This window comes from Rhyacophila brunnea, unplaced genomic scaffold (assembly GCF_057557595.1).
Source record: "Rhyacophila brunnea isolate RB1 unplaced genomic scaffold, BYU_Rbru_1.0 scaffold_1, whole genome shotgun sequence".
Taxonomy (NCBI): Eukaryota; Metazoa; Arthropoda; class Insecta; order Trichoptera; family Rhyacophilidae; genus Rhyacophila; species Rhyacophila brunnea.
The window spans coordinates 46,835,426-46,855,790 of record NW_028232751.1 but is presented as its reverse complement, the minus strand read 5'-3'; positions in this window follow the sequence as shown (position 1 = coordinate 46,855,790).

The following is a 20,365-nucleotide window of genomic DNA, read 5'->3' as shown; positions in this document are numbered from 1 at the left end:
AGGTACTCAGCATTATTTACCCACTAACCAAATACTTTTTTCAAAATTGATTTTTTTACCCAGTCTCTCAAAACATTACTGACCACTGATTTAGATAATGTTTGTTACTTTTTAAATTAAATTAAGCCCTAAATCATATTAGATAATAGGATAGAAAAGTCCTATTACATAATAGTCGAAAATATTCATTTATTTATTATCTAAAATTATGCCATTAAACCATATACAATTTTAGATATTTTATAAATATAAGTATATTTTTATCGTCAATTTGTTTAGTCTAGTATTCACTTATCAACGTATATTTTAACGTATATTTGTCTTACTAAAGTTAAAATATAAAATAATAATTTAAGAAATACATATTAGTACTAAAATAAAATATTTTTGTCGGAAATTGGGTTCGAACCCACGCCAACAGAACTTCAATTCAATTTTTATACAATTACTGCAGCTTGTTACACTCAAATTTGGTGCACACACTTTTAATATCATGGCAAGCGGTAAAACACATACATTTAAAAAAAATTGTTACGTTTAAAAGTAATTTCGATGTCGATGGCTTAATAAAATCTAACAAATTCGTCTGACGATACAATACCTTCTTTTCTTCACGCATAATTTCCTCGTAGCAAACATAATTTGTTTACTCCTTGCTTTATAGCTATAACGCATTTTTCGTTAGTCTTATGTTTTCTAAAAAGGTTAAGCCCTTTTCAATTAATCTGAGACCTTGTGTTAAGCTTGCAATATTGTCATGTATTTTTCTGGCAGAACTGGGTCTGAAGTGTTACCAAACAAATAAATCAAAAACCGCATAAGTAAGAGTTTGTTTTGGTCGGGGTATTACTGTATATTGAAGCTGTACCTCCCTCGCTATCATTGATATTAATATCTATTTCAAACTTGAACATCCCCCGTGGCTCGGCAAACTGTACTCCTCTGTGATTGGATAAATTAAATCAAACGAAAGTTTACCTTACCATTATTTTCTTTAATGTTCATTCCGGATTCATTCCACTGCCTCCGACCATTCGAAAAATTAATCTATTTAATTTATTGTCCTTTTAATTGAGCCAAAATCATACCGCAGTGTAAATATCTTCCGCGCATTCTACACCGAAATTTTGAAAAACGGCTCTAATACGCGAGACAAAGATACACTTTTGTTTTAAAATTTACATTAGAATTCCTTGTTAGGCCATTTTATAATATTACAATTTTAGAGAATTTTTAATTCCATTCATTATCAATTGAATTAAATATACCGAAAAAGATAATAACTAATTTTGGATACACCACAATTATTCACCACATTAACGTATTTGATAGATAAAAACACAATAAATATAGTTACATGTAAATTTTACGTAAAACTTTCACCGTGGCATAGTTCGCCGCAAGCTCTCTTATCGGAAAGAGTTAACTGTATACTATACGGTCTCCAATTTTATTATATTCAATATGTACAATAATTCAATTTTCATAGCTGATTTTGGAAAAATTCATGAATTCAAGAATGAAAACCTAACCTAACCTAACAAATAATCCAGTATATCGGCTATTTTCAATATGTGTTTGCTGCTCGCTTCCTATAAATTGTAAACAAGAACCGTGTTTTATTTAGACGATAATTTTATCTCAGTACTATACGACCCAGAGAGGTTCGAAGATCTTTAATATACGGCCATATATTTCCGATACAACATTTCACGGTAAAGTGTGATACGGCGAACTGCATTCGTACAAGTTTCCGGATACGGATAAATGAAGCGCCTAGTTTCAATGCCCCTAAAACGGTTTTTGAATTTTTTTGAGTTAGATAAGTATTTCGATGGATATTTTTGTTACCTATATGGTGGCCAAAAATTGAGCTTTAAAAAACGCCAAATACCGTCAATACGTAGGGTCTAGGACGATTTGGCACCGCGAACTGGCCTCCGCCGATTGGCCTCCGGTAATTGGCCGCGGGTACAATCGGACGCCGGCCCAATTGGACGCCGACCCAATTTGACACCGACCCAATTGGCCTCCGGGAGGATTGGACGCCGCACAGTTGAATTAAATGCGCAAAGGAATAGACGTACGTTAAGATTTGTTGGAGTAAGTAAGCAAGTCAGTTTAATATGCTTCTATCTTCTCAGTAGTTGTACCTTATACATTTCGCACTTGACACATTTTTAATATAGATTGAGAATAATTATTATGCCTTATGATGTTTATTAAAAGAAAATAAGTCTTCCCTTTCTAAAACTTAAAGATGTGCATAATCAATTAATTTATTGTCTATACACGGGTACTTATTTATATTTACAACAAATATTAAAAATAATGTTAGATGTTAGAATGAAAACTACATTATATTTCAGCGTTTTATCGACTTAATATTATAATAAAGCTTAAACATGTATATTATTATGCATAAATGCGTATTTTAAGATAGTATAAAATTAAAAACAAAATATTAAGTAAGTTATCTGCTAAGTATAAATGTTTCAGTAGTTTGATTGATAAGCTACTTAGGTACTGGGAAGGTACTGGAATGAAATCCCGAAGGCCAAAATCTCGAACGCTGAAATCCCGAATGGCCGGAATCCCGAAGGCCGAAATCCCGAAAAATAAAAATAATACAAACATCAATAATTGCGCAATTTTTGCAAGAGACACAAAAACCCATTTTTTGTGGAAATATAAAAAAAATGTAAAATACAAACACCAATAATTGCGCAATTTTTACAAGAGACACAAAATCCATTCGTTCTATAAAATGGTCTCTCATGGAAAAAATTGCGCAATCGGAAAATCCATTTTCCGCAAAAATGAGATTTGTCTCTCTTACAAAAATCGCGCGCACGATTGCGCAATTATTGATGTGTGTATTTTACATTTTTTTTATATTTCCACAAAAAATGGGTTTTTGTCTCTCTTGCAAAAATTGCGCAATAATTGATGTTTGTATTTTTTTATTTTTCGGGATTTCGGCCATTCGGGATTTCGGCCTTCGGGATTTCGGCCTTCGGGATTTCGTCCAGCACCCAGTAACTAAGTAGTTTATCAATCAAACTACTGAAACATTTATACTTAGCAGATAACTTACTTAATATTTTGTTTTTAATTTCATACTATCTTAAAATACGCATTTATGCATAATAATATACATGTTTAAGCTTTATTATAATATTAAGTCGATAAAACGCTGAAATATAATGTAGTTTTCATTCTAACATCTAACATTATTTTTAATATTTGTTGTAAATATAAATAAGTGCCCGTGTATAGACAATAAATTAATTGATTATGCACATCTTTAAGTTTTAGCGAGGGAAGACTTATTTTCTTTTAATAAACATCATAAGGCATAATAATTATTCTCAATCTATATTAAAAATGTGTCAAGCGCGAAATGTATAAGGTACAACTACTGAGAAGATAGAAGCATATTAAACTGACTTGCTTACTTACTCCAACAAATCGTAACGTACGTCTATTCCTTTGCGCATTTAATTCAACTATGCGGCGTCCATTCCTCCCGGAGGCCAATTGGGTCGGCGTCGAATTGGGTCGGCGTCCAATTGGGCCGGCGTCCGATTGTACCGGCGGCCAATTACCGGAGGCCAATCGGCGGAGGCCAGTTCGCGGTGTCAAATCGTCCCATTCCCCAATACGTACGATCAAAAATTAAGGTAAATTTCAAAACCCGCTAAAATGGTTGGGTGTGCTTTTCAAATACCCCTAAAATGGAAAGTCAAAATACTCTTTATAATGTAACGAATTAAAAAATAAATACATAAAGTTCTCAGATTTAATAATTATGAGTTTTTCTCAATTTTCTCAACACTATATAAAATCGTTTTTCTTAGAAGTACTTACCTAAAATCGTTTTAAGGTTTTTGAAACTAGGCGCTTCAAATATATAACGTATATACGCCCACGATGGCAGACCGGGTATGTGTCATACTCAGAATGTCATGGGTCCTGGGTTCGTATCCCGGGTTTAGCAAATTCACCTTTTCTTTTAAATTGAGAAAGTGACTATCATCTATTTCTCGTAAAAATCAAAAATCTGTGAAAACAACCTCCACTATGTGGAGGCCCATAATGATCTTAAGATCGAACATGGTAATAATATATAGGTAAATTTAGTGAAATGAGAATCCACGTTTTAAACTACATTTGCTCTTGTATTATGTACAATTATTGGATTGATTTGACATAATCTCTAAATAGACAGCGTATATTATTTTTACAATCAAATAATAATATGTATAACTTGAAATCCTTTTTATTAATATTAATCAAGCTTTATTATCACAGTTTGTGATAATGATATACCGATATAACTATAATAATTTCTTATAAATATTGCACGAATTATAATAGTACCTAGCCCAGAATAAGATACATCTGTTTATAAAAAAAGTATACAATGGTTTGTAAAACGTTGACCCTACACAAATACACTTCCACAATCATTTGTTTATGAATAAATGTATCTAGATGTGTACTGGTCATTAAAACAACACATTACTAAAGTGTTGCAATTAAAAACGATACAAACAAATAAAAATATTCAAGCCTTTGTTTTGCAAATTATTTTATGATCTGTAATTATTTTTGTAAATAATTAAATTATGCACTCCACTGCACTGTTATATCGACATTATTTTTTAACTATCTAATTAAATGACTGCCAATATTGTTGACAATTTTTAAAAACATGGCCGGTAAAAATATTTAACGGCAACATCCAATAATAAAAGCATCAATTTTAATTATGCAAATATTATTTTATTACTATCATAATATTATTGATGTCATTAAAATTTTAAATGACAATCTCTATATCAAAATAATAATTACTTCATCAGCTTCACAAAATTCAATGTTTGATGTAAATAATATATAATAATATGTTGTTACATAGTTATTTTTTTCCCAGTACAACGTAGAATTTAATATTCCATTATTTCATGGACCTCTATTATAATCGGAGCAGAGGCCAGTAACGTGTACTCCATTGGAGCATATTACACGTCAAGCCCCAATAACTAATTCAATATCCAAATACTGAGAAGTTCTTGTAATAACACACACCACATCAATAGTGCCATAATAGACAGGGTGGGCCTTGGCCTCCGCAAACCGTCATCGCCAACGGTCTATATTATGCTCTCTCTCAATCCTAAATTACGATCACGTATGATTCGTTAAATACGACCATAATAATCAATACCATATTTCAATAGGAAAACCACTTAAAACCTTGTTCCAAGATAATGGTGTTTGAATTTTTTGGCTTGATTTTTAGGAAAATTTAGTTTATGGAATTCAGCAAAATACAAAGAAATTTTACAGTTCAATTAGGAATTATCCCATACATTTCAGTATATGAATTAATTATTAATCTCAGAAAAGATTATTCGATTTTATAACACATTGAAGAAATTTTTGACTCATTACACGACACTTTTTGAACATACATAATTTTGAAAAACACTTCTGAGAAAATATATTAAAACCAATAGAAAAAATCTTTTTGAAAAAGGTAAGTAAGTTTTTTTTTGCTGAATTATAAAGAGACAACCTTTCTACATCGAATGGCATTATTAACTGTTTGAGTTGTTTTCTTATTGCAATAATATAGTATCTTTATAACTATGTTGGGTTCTCCAAATTTCTCGTAGAGTAGTTATTATAATGAATGCGTCACACTCCATCTTTGGCTCCAAATACCACTGTCAGGATCTTTATTACGAAGACTGTTTTCAGACTTTTTATTTATTGATGACTCAATATTTTGATCCATATGTGAGAATTTGCCCCGACAGTCTGTTGTTTTTGTTTTAAGGGAGATTTTACATGGTCATAATACCAAAGCTGGAATAGATGTAAATAAAAAAGATTTCAAGTTACGGTGATTTTCTCAACAAATTAGTAGTTTTATTAATTTAAAAAAATGCGTTAAAATTTATGAATTATTATTGAAAAATTCTACCTTTGAGAATACTTATCATATCATTTTTCAATTAATCGATTTTTTTTGATTGAAAATTATTAGTAAAATTTACTTTTTTTAAAATTACAGTTTTTGCTAAAAAAAAAATCACGAAGAATGGACCCATTTACAAAAATGATTGTTCAATCACATATAGATACAATAAAATGTTTTTTCTCCGACAAAGGGATCGAATTGGTGATCTACGGCTTTAAAAATAATCGAATTACATAAATAATTAATTTTCACAAAAATATCCCTCGCAACCTTTTTGGCTTAGCGCTTTCGATACACATACTATAAAATAATATAATATATAATAGTAGTATAAGAATTACGTCATTACTCTTATGATTGGATTGGGTCTACGGTACGACGTAGAATCTCTTCTACGACGAAAATAATTGAATAAGCCACCACTTACGGACAAAGAAAAGTATTTGGCGCATGAAACATCTGATTACCTACGTACTTGGATTAATATATTTAGGTATTGGGACGCTAATGACGGCGTTTTGTTATGCGTTGGTATTTGTATTAAATTGTGAACACCTGAGATTTAAAATTGTATTAAAAAATTAACAACGTGACTGAATAAGTAGGTGCATACAAAGGAAGATATACCTACGAATATATTTTTTTTTAATATAAAGTGGCGCTTGGAGATAACCAGGTAGACTATAGACCATTGGATTTCTCAGTTTTTAACCGGACACTGTGGTTTTGCTTCTAAGCTCTAAAATCTGGTTACATGTAAATTGTATGTAAAAAATTTCACCGTGGCACAGTTCGCCGTGAGTGTTCTTATCCGAAAGATATAACCGTATACTATATGGTCTCTAATTTTATTAGTTGAAATATGAACATGAATTCAATTTTCATAGCTAATTTTAGCAAAATTCATGAATTAAAGAATGAAAACGTAACCTAACCTAACAAATAATCCAGTACATCGGCTATTTCCAAAATTTGTTTGCTGCTAAGTAAGTGTAAACCGACAAGAACCGTGTTTTATTTAGACATGAGTTTTATGTCATTACTATACGACCGAAAGAGGTTGGACGGTCTTTAATATACGGCCATATATTTCCGATACAATATTTCACGGTGAAGTGTGATACGGCAAACTGCATACATACAATAGTTTCCGGACACGGTTAGCTTGGTCACATGGAATCCCCGACTTGATTATGTGGCGAATTGCAGGATACCGGTCACATCATCCAGGAGTGTCCCCATAGGGAAGAACTTCCTAAGATAGTCCAACTCTGACTTAGACTATTAGTTTGCGGCTTTTTACTGCGAGCGAGAAGGCCATTTCTCATCGAGCATTGACCATCATTGAATAGGAGTTACGCGCACTCTAATACACGCCAACTAAGGTCTTGAGATGTTACGCCTACCGTTCTTCGCGCCATGGTATACGCTTGCATAAAATTTGTGTGAAAATATGGTGGGTGGGTGATGCAGGGAAAAGCAATTAATTACCTATCAATATCTAATTCAATTTGGTTACTTTAAAAATGTACGATAGAAAGCTTTGGAAATAATATCTCTTCACAGCTGCTTTATATACGTACAGTAGGACGATCCGTTCATAGGGTTTATTTACTTTGATAATTTAATATTATTTACTATAATATATCTATATATAGACTACAGCACATATTTTCTTATATGGGAATCGTTAGGACGGACGGCGTATCTCTGCTGCCTTACAACTAACACTGAAATACATTTTAGCCAATCTCAAATTGGTGTTTATGCCATGATTATCGATTCAAACATCAAGACGGTAGCTATCTGGCAATAGGTTTTTGAAACATCCCAAATTAACACAGCTATTAGGAGCCATCCCCAATACTTTTATATGGCTCCAAAACAGTTATCTGGTGTCCGAACCCCACTTAATCGGCATAGTAAAAGTAGTAATGTTTTTTTACAATTAATTAAATTTTTTTACACAATTAACATTAAAATTTATTATGTTATATTTTAATATTACATAATAAATTACAAATAATCTATTACAAATTCCTAATCTATTACAAATACTCGATAATGAGGAGCCACCCACTACCTTGCTATTTAAATAAATTAAGTTATTTAGAAACACGCAGTTTTTATTTCTCCAGTAAAATTACAATTTTATCACATCAGAGATTTTAACTGCTCAACAGCTCAACTACGTTCTTTCTACGGTTATTTCAAAAATTTATGAATTTCAAGAATAATAATAACGAAAGATATTTAAAACAAAGAGAAAAATAACACGACATTAAATGTAGATATTATGCTAACAACCGTATTCGAGAATATAATATAATTATTCAATATTTTATTTTGAGATATATTTTATTTAGATTCAAAAATAATTTATTGAAAATAATAGCATAGAAGGCATTCTTCTCTTAGATTTTTTACGCTGTGAATGAAAAAGAATTTTTAATGAAATACGTAAATATAATATTTGACGACATTTTTCGTACAGGTAAGGGTAGTTTACGGGACGTGGTTGGATTTTAGATTTAAGGGATTCTTTTAGTCGTGCGTAGTCAGAATATGCCAATATTCCAAAGTCCACCTCTTGCCGCAATATTTATTCTCCGGTTATTCCTTAAAACATATCCAACCAGCGTTGCCAACTTAGCGTTTTTCTTACCAGATCTAGCATCTTTAATAGGTATCCAGCTTGCAAATTTTTTAGCTGGCATATGGCGTTAAATCTAGCGTTTTCCACACCACAAAAAGCTTAAAACTTCTGATAATAAAGCTAGAAATTTATATAAGATTTTCTTGAAAATTTACACACTCGTCTTTTTTACCTTATAAATTAAATCCAACTTGTTACATTGAATGGGAACTTAATTTTTGTCTTCATCAGTAAAGTTTTTAATTTTATGACATATTTTATTAGTTGTAAAACACGAAATTCTTATTTGATCTTTGTTCTTGTAAAATAATTTATAACATATTTTTGAAATACTAGTTGCTGGATACTTTTTGAATTTTAAGAAAATCTAGCATTTTTTCTGCCATCTAGCTTATTTTCCTACCCTATCTGGCATATTTTTGTGAATAACAGTTAGCAATATTGTATCCAACGCTATCTTCAGGGTAGTGTGTTATTTACATTTCTTTTTTCATCATCTTATATACTCAAAACAATTCATTTTTCTTCTTCTTATTGTGCCATTTCCTAGCGGAGGTCTGCCACCATCAAGACAATCTTAGCTTTGTCATCTGCTACCCGGAACAGTTCAGTGGAGCTGCATTCGTTCCAATCATAGAGGTTCTTAAACCATGAAATGTGGCGTAGTCCTCTGCTACGCTTACCTGTGATCTTTCCTTGAATGACAGACAAGTTGGGGAATGCTGAACTTTTATTTGTCCTCTCATAATATGGCCGAGGTACTAACTGTAGTTTCATGGTTTTCATACTACGCAGAACTTATCTGTCATTTCCCATTCGATTGAGGACTTCATCATTTGTCACCTGTTCAGAAAAAAAGCATTTTAAGGATGCGTCTGTAGAGCCACATTTCGAAAACTTCAATTTTCCGTGATATCTTTAGGTTTAGCGTTCATACTATCAGTCTAAAGAAAATAATTGTGAGAACAAAACAATGTACCACACGCAGTCTCAGATCTAGGTTTAGGCCTCGATTGCTAAGGAGGCGTCTTAGTTTGAGAAAAGCACCCCTTGCGATATCAATTCTATTTTTTTTAATTTCTACAAACATCCAATATTAGCTACGTATTCATTTAATCATTAGTCAAGCTGTGAGGATGTAAAAAAAATATTGAAAAACCCAACATATATCATGGAAAATTATTTTTTTAATAAAATTATTTTATATTTTTAGATAGTACCTACCTATACATTCTATCTAATTTGAGTTATCGGTTGCATACTTATGTATGTTAGCAATAAAAACCCAGTTAATTAAGGGGCAAGACATTGAATATTTCATAACATGATATACTTATATTAAATTTAGCAATCACATCAGTATGGTGGTGGGAAATTTCGTAAGTCAATTCGACATACGAAAAAATGTGACCCGTTTCTCGTTGATTTTGACCAATCAATCACTATTTCGCGCAAATTTCAATACCGGCGTTTAAATTTATACTCTCTCTAATGGTTTCTTTAACGACGTTTTTGTGTTTCGAGTTGCTTTTAGTATTTTCCATACTTTTGTATTTTCAAATTAAAGTAATGTGTATCTTCTTTTTTCAATAAATATAAGCATACACTATATGTATATACATAATATAAATATACTAAAATTAGGCATATTATTCTTTATTATGTACGCGTATCATTTTAAATAATCAGTTAAGTACTGTTACATTCCCAAATGGTCCCCCATTTGGGGATGTTTCTGTGAATCTGAAGAGGCCCAAATCGATATCAAACCAACAAATAGTGGGTTCATTACGAAAATAAATATTAATAAACCGGCAACGTTGTATATGGTTACCGGCGAAATTTCATATTGGGGAACTCCGCATTGTGTTGGTTCGCGAACGGCTTTTTTGTTTTGTTTTTGGCGCGTCAGAACGTGGCCGGCGACCAGACAGGAAACACTGTTCGCTCGCGCTACGCACATTTCGTCCTCCATAAAATAAATTATATAAAATGTAGTTATCTAGTAACATCAAATAAACTCGTCGTTTCCATCATAATTCCGGTGTGTTAATTGTCCACCTTCAAGTCCTCAAATCCAGACGAAAAACCAGATACTAAAAATAAAAGTGACAGTTTGAAATTCACATTCAAAATGGAGGGAAGTGATAGTACTCATTTTCAACAAGATTAAAAAAAAAAATGGATGTCGCTTCTTGTATCACCTGAATACTATCCACTCATTTTACACAAGATTTAAAAAAATAAACGAACATTCCATCTACTGTCTCTTGCATAAAAACTACATTTAAATGACAATAATAAATCGTTCGCTATTTTCAAAAAGTATATTTTTTAAAACGTATTTTTATTTATTGATTGCTACAAATATTAAAACCTATCAGAACAACTTGAGTGTCCTGTTTTTAAATATTTTTTCATTCAATCGTAAGTTTTTTTCAATAGTTTTCTTGACCGATTTTGTATATTATGGATCAGTTGGTAAGGTACTAGGGTTGCCAATTGTCCCGGTTTGACTTTGATTGTTCTGAAATTGACACTCTTGTGCGGTAATACGCGCAATATCCCGGATTAAAAAGAACTAACCAATAATTGGAAATTGGCTCACATTGTTGACGTCAACCCTTGAACATTCAATATTTTTTTTGGACAGAACATTTTCAACATCTCGAAATTTTTATTTTGCCCGAAGAAACTCAAAAATGCTTTTGACTGTCATTTTGACTGGAATTTCGGATAAATGTCCCGGAATTTTCTGAAAAAAGTTGAACCAACTTAGTAGTTATAGATTATGGGAAAGTGTGAAATTACACGTAGAAAGCATTATTTTTTGTTAGACTTCGGCCATACTATGCGGGCTTATTAGTTTTTGAAAATAAAAGCCTCGTTTGTCCACTTACAATTTTCAAAACATACAAAGTGGAGACATAGTCAACATCTATGTACTAACATATAAATGCATTGTTATATTTTTAAAAGCTACTTGCTATCGATTTGTTGCAGTATATTAAAGAAGTACATTAGCTTTCTAAACAGAATACAACAAACGCTGTAATCCGGCGGATACTTCTGTGTATATATTAACCTGGATGTATATATCAGTGCTGAGTGCATGTTGCTTTGGGTTAGGTTTACTGTACAATAAAAGCGTTGACGCGAACTTAACCTCATCTGTTCCCAACACAAAATGCCTATAAATAAATGAAGCCCTTCTATATTTTAATCATAATCTTACTACACAATGAAAGTTAATATTGTATATCAGTGTTTTCCAAACGATAATACGTATAAATTTTAAGTGGTAAACTAATCACATTTCGATGGATTAGTAAACAGATTTTGTGTGTCCAGTTTTATATGTTTTAAGAAGCGTTGACACGATCCAAGTACGATCCAAGTTAACTTGGACCAAGCGCACTCGTACGAGACATCTTCATACTAATTACTCCTATCCAAGCTAGCTTGGATGAGTAAGACGCGGTCCGAGTAGCTTGGATAGGAGTGAAGCTGTCTCGTACGAGTGCGCTCGAATGGCGTTCGATCCAAGTCAACTTGGATCGTGTCAACGCGGCAATCGTATCCGGAAACTTGTACGTAAGCAGTTCGCCGTATCACATTTCGACGTGAAATGTTGCATCGGAAATATATGGCCGTATATTAAAGACCGTCCAGCCTCTTTGGATCGTATAGTATTGACATATAATTCATGTCTTAATAAAACACGGTTCTTGTTGGTTCACACTTTACCGGAAGCCAGCAGCAAACAAATTTTGAAAATAGCCGATATACTGGAATATTGGTTAGGTTGGGTTTATATTCTTGAATTCATGAATTTTGACAATCAGCTATGAAAATTGAATTAATGTTCATCAAATTGGAGATCATAATATAGTATACGGTGATCTCTTTCCGATAAGAAAGCTCATGGCGAACTGTGCCACGGTGAAATGTTTTACGTACAATTTACATGTAACCGTTTAGTAGATTAAATTTGAAAAATTGACGTTAATTGAAAATAAAAGCCGAAAACGTAATATCGTATATTTAAATGAGACAATATCAGCTGAAATACTCTTTTCTATTCTACCGCTTATAACCTAATAATATGTTTATTTCAATAAAATCTGTATATAGGTACAATATCCGTTCACTTACCCAAAGATTTAGTTCTGATTTTTCGTCGTTTGTAGTCAAAATAAGGTGGGGTGTGCTGCATTACGTCAGTGAAATGACTCTAAGCTGGCTCTCACATCTAAACTCGCCCGTCTGCCGCACAGCCATACATCAAACCTTCCAAGAACGTCGAACGTTCGGTGTTGCATATGAAGACCACGCAGATCTACCTAGCGACAGTCGCACGTAACCTTCGAAACGTATAGATGTTTGGATGCGGCGATCGGCGACCCGGTACGGGAATGACCAATTCTTAGGTGTTTGTTTGCGTCCTGGGGTCTTCAACTCGCAGCCCGAGAAGCGTGCAACTTGTCGATTGCAACAGCAGATATTTTTTACGGTATTTCTTATTGGTCCGGTGGTTGTTTGTCCGGAACAAATCTTGCAATCGATTTTTAACTAACTTCCCGACTAGCTAGACATTTGAAACTTTTAGAATATATCAGAACACGATGCCAATGCATTAGTTTAATACTGTTAGCCATCTTTAAGTAGAATTGAATTTATTTTCATTTAATTCTGTTTTTTATGAAAAGTTATTTTGATACCATTATTGGGTGCTAAGGGTTCTAGCAACTAAATTATTAAATAATATATACGTGCGTTACTATCGAAATCAATATGAAATGACATTTCATTATTCAGTGTTTCTATCAAGTACATTTTTTTTTGATCGTTTAAGCTAGTCAAGTAATCTGTAATCCAATCCACTATCATTGGTTGCTAAGTGGGTGGTCGTAGCAACCAAATTATTAATATATATGTGCGTTACTACGGAAATCAAAATTACATTCAGTATTCTATATTTGTTCGTTTGTTTTTTATTTGCTTCATAGCAAGTACAAGTTTGAGCATATTGAGCATTATTATTGAATAGAAAATTTAAAAACGTTGTAAGTATATAAAAAGTTCTTTTTATCTTGTAATTATTTTATTTCAATCGCAATCTCTTTTCGGTAATACAGCTCAAGGTAAACTGTGCTATGGCAAAATGTAATACATTCAATTTACATGTAAACCCGTGGATAAAAAAAACCATAAATAAATAGTGTAGTTCAAAATTGAATTCTACCTGGATTGTGATAATCTTGATAAATACACATTCGTGTTTATGACTGATCTGTTCTGCCGTGTCAACGTCAACGTGTCAACTTTAATACTGCTGTTTAGGTATTGTAAATAGAAGAGGTTTAGAGATTTGGTATTAGTAAATGGACGTACATATTTTAATTAAGTGATTAAATAATTACAAGATAAAAAGAACTTTTTATATAAGTACAACGTTTTTAAATTTTCTGTTGAATTATTATGCTCAATATGCTCAAACTTGTACCTACTTGATATGTAGTAAATAAAAAACAAACAAACAAACAAATATAGAATACTGAAATGTCATTTTGACATATTTTAATTTTCATAGTAACGCACGTATATATTAATAGTTTAGTTGCTAGGACCACCCCCTTCCCTTAGCAACCAATAATAGTCTTTTACTTTTTACGGATTTTTCTGAAATAACTTTCCATACAAAACAGAATTAACTGAAAATGAATTCAATTCTGCTTTAAGATGGCTAAAAGGATTAAAAGAATGCATTGGCATCGTGTTCTGATATATTCTAAAAGTTTCATAAAATTGTTGGTATTCATAAAAATAAATGTTATTTAATATACCTCCTCGCACACAGCTCAAACGTGACATTTTAGTTTGAAAAAAATAGCTAGTGTTGCAATCAACAAATTTCAGCGACATGGGGCGCAGATTTAATACCAATAATTACAAGATAAAAAGAACTTTTTATATACAATGTTTTTAAATTTACTGTTAAATTATATAAACTAGACTTGACTAGTTAAAACGATCAAAAAAATTTGTAGTTGATAGAAATAATGCTGAAATGTCATTTTGACATTTCATATTGATTTCCATAGTAACGCACGTATATATTAATAATTTAGTTGCTAGGACCCCAGACCAATAATAGTGGATTGGATTACGGATTCCTTCCGAAATAACTTTTCATACAAAACAGAATTAACTGAAAATGAATTCAATTCTACTTAAAGATGACTAAAAGTATTTAAAAAATACATTGGCACCGTGTTCTGATATATTCTAAAAGTTACAAATGTCTAGCTAGTCGGGAAGTTAGTTAAAAATCGATTGCAAGATTTGTACTGGACAAACAATCATCGGACAAACAAGAATACGAGCTAATAAAAACGTTGTAAAATCAAAAAGTTTTTGCAATGAAAAAAACTAAGTTTTCTATTTAAAAAAAGTTTTAATAATTTATTTGAGTGTTCCAGCATCAAACCACTGCAACTCTATAAATAACTGAAAGACAACTTTGCTATTTTTATAGTTTATTTTCGAAGTAATAAAACGATGGCCTTTGTCATGACAAAGCGTTTCCCAAAGATGAATTTCATCCTTTTGCGTGTATTGGTGGTTTTCGTACTGTGGCTTGGAACCTTTTTGTACGTAATACTATACCACCAAAGATTCGTTTGGTATACCTACTTACATATAGACATGTTTACATGTTATTATTAGATTTGACAGTAGGATAAATTCTTTCTGCAAAATAGAGTTCACTCATTATTAATGATCTAGCCGTATAAAGGCGTATACGCACAAAAAAAGTCGCCAACCTAATGAAATGTGTCATGGGTTATTAATTAAAATAAAATATAATAATATAATGTGTACTTAATAATTTAATAATGATTATCAGAATAAGTTTCGTTCTCTTGGATAGGGGCTTTCTCAACTGATGAACAAATAATGCAATCTTAGTTGTGCTAACGGTTTAAGACAAAAATGTAATAATTGAAGATATTAACAATACCCGTGGTGAAGGATGAATGTAGGCTATTTATATCTGACATATATATTGCACACTAAACTTTGTCAGTCGTACTTCTTTGTTTTCATCGAACTAAGAATACAAATTGCAGTCACATAGTTTGTTTTTAATTGAATTAAACCCTGCGTAACTCTTCTCGGTCACTAGTTATTTGCTGCTACGTACATCCACCGAACTCTATGAGTTCGTCTATTCAGTGGGTTTTAGGGCGTCCCACAGAACAAATTATTAATAAATAGAATTCCGATATGCTATGTGAAGGCTATTTTGAATGTGTGGGTATCCTACAAAAATGACCCACGCATTATAGACGTGCAATAGTGTGTGTTTTGCAACCTTTAATACACCAATATTAAATGAGCGTCAATGCAAAAAACCGAGAGCAGTTTTCAGTATTCGACGTATGACGTATTCTTGACACGTATTTAAGTTTATCCCGTTTCTTCCACGCTCGAGATCGGTTGCCTGCTTCTCAACATCCATTAGATATTTCAGTTTCCTGGGGCATCCTTTTGGTCGTTTAGTCCTACTGTATGACAACAATCGGCCAGCGGTTGTCCAGTCCCCGTGTGACATGTGTATGTGTTGGTTCAAAATAGTTAATTGAAGAAGCTTAATGAAAATTTTTATAATCAAGTAAGCTTAGCGCAAATACTAAGTATCAGTAGCGGATTAAGAACTTACGTGGCTCTAGGCGGAAACTGATTATGAAGTACCGTATTGAAAATCGCCGGCTGCATAATGGGTATACATGACGGGTACAGATGGGGTAACTCAAATCAACCAGATGGAAAAATGATTACTTAGTTACTGATTTATAATAACACCATTAAAGGTAAAAATCTATTGACTAATGCGTCGATGATATTGAGCTACTTTATAAGCTGCTTGTTGGCGACTTCAAAAGCGGGCAAGTCAGCTAGTGCGATTGTGATGATGACACAAAACTTTCCACTCGCTCAGAAGCCAACTAGCTAGCGAGTTGAAACTGTTATTTTTTGTACTATTTTGACACGACGTATTGAGTAGTTCGTTTTTTTACCGGAAGGTCGCCACTATCGCTCTCCTGCGCAGACTCATATCGGCCCACACGCCAGCGTGTAAAGTAGCCCAGCTTTCAACTTTTCTCGGAAGATTGTTTACAATCTGCTTGTTAGCTAGTTCGATGATGACGCGGGGTGAGTTTACAAGCAGATTGTAAATTCGCTGGCCTGTAGCTTGTAAAGTAGCTCAATGTCATCGAGCCATAACTAACAAGCATGTCTCCTGAAAAAAACATTTTTTATAATAAAGCATACGAGTTTTACAGAAGAACTAAGAACGATTTTAAATATAACATTTTATTTAAATTACACATAAAACATGATTCATTATAAATTATAACAAATGAATAAATTATAACATATTATGATATCTTATTTAAATATCTACGTAAGGTGTCCTTCATTATATAGAGTCTAATCTGATCTGTCGGCCAATCGATGACCGATTTATGCCGCCGGCCTATTTAAAAATATGTATAAGTATAAAAATTAAAAAAAAAAAAAAATCTTAAATTAATTTGATAGGTGAAGCAATGTTCAATAAACAATAAAGCGGTTATTGTAATGTGACTACTTCATCAGTATTTCAATTTCAATATTCGCTAAAAGTGCAAATTTTTATAATGTATCAGCGTATATTTAATGTTGTTGTTTTAATAGATACGACATTTTGCAAGACAATTCACAATGTAATAAATGTCCATGTCGGCCCTACAAAGAGTACACACTTATACGGAATGTATCCCTCCCAACGCCCCAACGCCCCAACCCACCCCCACCCCCACACCTACAACCACTCTCTCGGTTGACTGTCGCCGTTCCGGATTATGACGGTTATTTTAGTATTGGAGAAAATGGAATTTATGGTATTTAGGTGGTTTTATCCCGCGTTTTTTTTCATTCCTTCAATTGAACTATAAAGCTTTTAGTGGGAGATTTCTTACGATGCTGAAAGCTGAGATACGGTTTGTTTTATTTTATCTTAAAACTTTATTATCAATCTAATTTCGACTTCACATTAAATATTTTTTAACGCCTGTACAATTTATTCATCTGTTTAACTAAGAGGGAAATAGGTTCTTTATAATATGATAGTAGGTATCAGAGATGGAAAAACTGGTCGATTTTGAATACTAAGTATACTTACTACCAGTATAAAAAAATACTAAGTATTTAAACTTGTTCCAAAATACTTACTAGTATTTGGGATATTATATAGATCGTTTGGCGTGCGTATGCATTCCGGGCAGTGGCCGGCTAGTTAGGGTAGGATAGGTAATGTTGGGAAGTAAAAAAAAGTTTGCCTTTAATTATATAGTAGGTATATTATTTATTTATATTTATCTGGATGTTTATATAATTAATTAATTATTATCCATTTACACAATCACGCATAAAATTTAAATTCAGTTTATAAGTTCGCTCATCAAGTATCTCATCGCATGTTTTCGAACACGTTTATTGGGCCACACGTACTGAGTATGGGTAGTTGCATGCCGAGACTTGAGTACAGAAACTGGTGACAGTATTTCCAACTCACGTCTAGTAGATATATTTTAATTGTATGTTTAATTAACTTTGCATAGGATAACAGACTCCTCAACGAGGGATAGTTGACCGAGTGATAGTATCTCTTTGCCGGAAGGACAAACACACGGGAGAGACATTAGGGAGGCACGGATAATTAAGAATCAAAAACACAGAAAGTAGCTGCGCAGCATAATAGTTTACTTTATTTCATAGAATAAGTCCTCATTCTGAAAATAAAGCGAGCACAAAAACTACATATTATTAAACACAGTCCTTCAGTCTCAGAAAAGACAAGGGTAAGTTATTAATGCAAGAAGTGATGTTACGTCAAGGCGCCTCAGATACCCTTTGTATTACTTATTAATAATTAATTTCTTTGTGTACTTTGAAACATATTTTTAAACAAAATATAACATGTTTAGTTATCTACATTGAAACTGAATTAAACACATTCGTTTACGATATAAGCATATTTGGGACATCTAGGCGCAAGGCCTTTATCCCTTTCATATGTAGTGGGTGTCTCTAGGAGGCTTTGGTAATTCTAATCCAGCCTCTGGAAGCTGTGCGCCCGCCAGAGCCCCGTGCAAGGTATGTTGGTACACTGGACCTTTCATTTTCAGCAGAGTTATTCTTCATCATTTTCCTTCTTACGTGTAATTGAAGGTATTAATTTTCCTTTTAGAACCTTCAGTTAGCCAGAGTTTACTGTATTTTATATTTAGGCCGATATTTCGACATTATTGTTTACGATTCTTCAAAGGACTGCAGAACGAAGACTATATATATATATAAGAGTCAATCGTATTCCACGCTATAAATTCTTTAAACATATATATGTTTTACCGCTCGCCGTGACATTAAAATAAAATTCTGTGCACCAAATTCGAGTGTAACGCAAAATGTTACCGTGATACTCATTATAGTACAATTTTTCACAACATCACGACGAGCATGGTGGCCGAGTGGTCTAAGGCTGCAGTAATTGTATAAAAATTGAATTCTGTTGGTGTGGGTTCCAATCCAACTTCCGCCAAATATTATTATATTAAAATATACGTTATTACGTAAATACTAGACTAAACAAATTGACGATAAAAAATATTCTTCTATATATAAAATATCTAAAATTGTGAACGGTTTAACGGCATAATTTCAGATATTAATAAATAAATGAATATTTTTGACTATTGCCTAATATGACTTGGATATAGGGTATAATGTAATTTTAAAAGGTAACAAACACTATCTACATCAATGGTGGGTAACCTTTTGAGAGACTGGGTAAAAAAATCAATTTTGAAAAAATATTTAGTTAGTGGGTAAATACTGAGTTCCTCCGCTACATGGAAGTACATAGGAATGTGGATATGTGTTTTCAATCGCTCTCAGACATATACATGTTCCAATATACTTCCGTGTAGCGGAAGTACTACTCATCATCAGGCTACTGATGATTTTCTACTAGAGCCTTTAAATTTTTGATAGAAACACTGTGGTTGTTGAAACGTTTCGCCTCGCCCTTTAATCCTCTATGCCACCTGCATATTAATTACCTGGAAGTAAATTACATACTGCTTTACCTTTTTTGTTTCAGGGTATGTATCTTACTTTTTAACTAACTGAAAACTGGGTGTCCGCCACAATATAATTTATTGTACCCTTCAGTACAATAACAGTAGTGTCATGATACACTTCTAGTAGCAGTCGTGAAACAACCATAGAAACACCCAGGCTTTGTGAAAGTCACATACATGTATAATGATCCTGAATATGAGGGCCGCCATTCATTGAATCGTTAATAATATTAGCATACGTATCCAACACCACGTCTCAAAGTTACCAATCTTACGGCTTTCTCAACCAATAAATAAACACGAACAGTTACCTAAATACCATGTAAAATGAGTAATACAATTTCCCTAAGTAAAATAGTTATTTCAAGGGGATGAATTGAAATACTCTAATAATTGAATTACATATCTCAGGCTTTATACGAACTGATTCTTTAATCGTGTTCATCTGAATTTTGGTGCCAACTTGTGAATGAATAATTATTCTAGTTTTGTAATTGAATTTTCGGCTAGCCGAGCCATGATTTC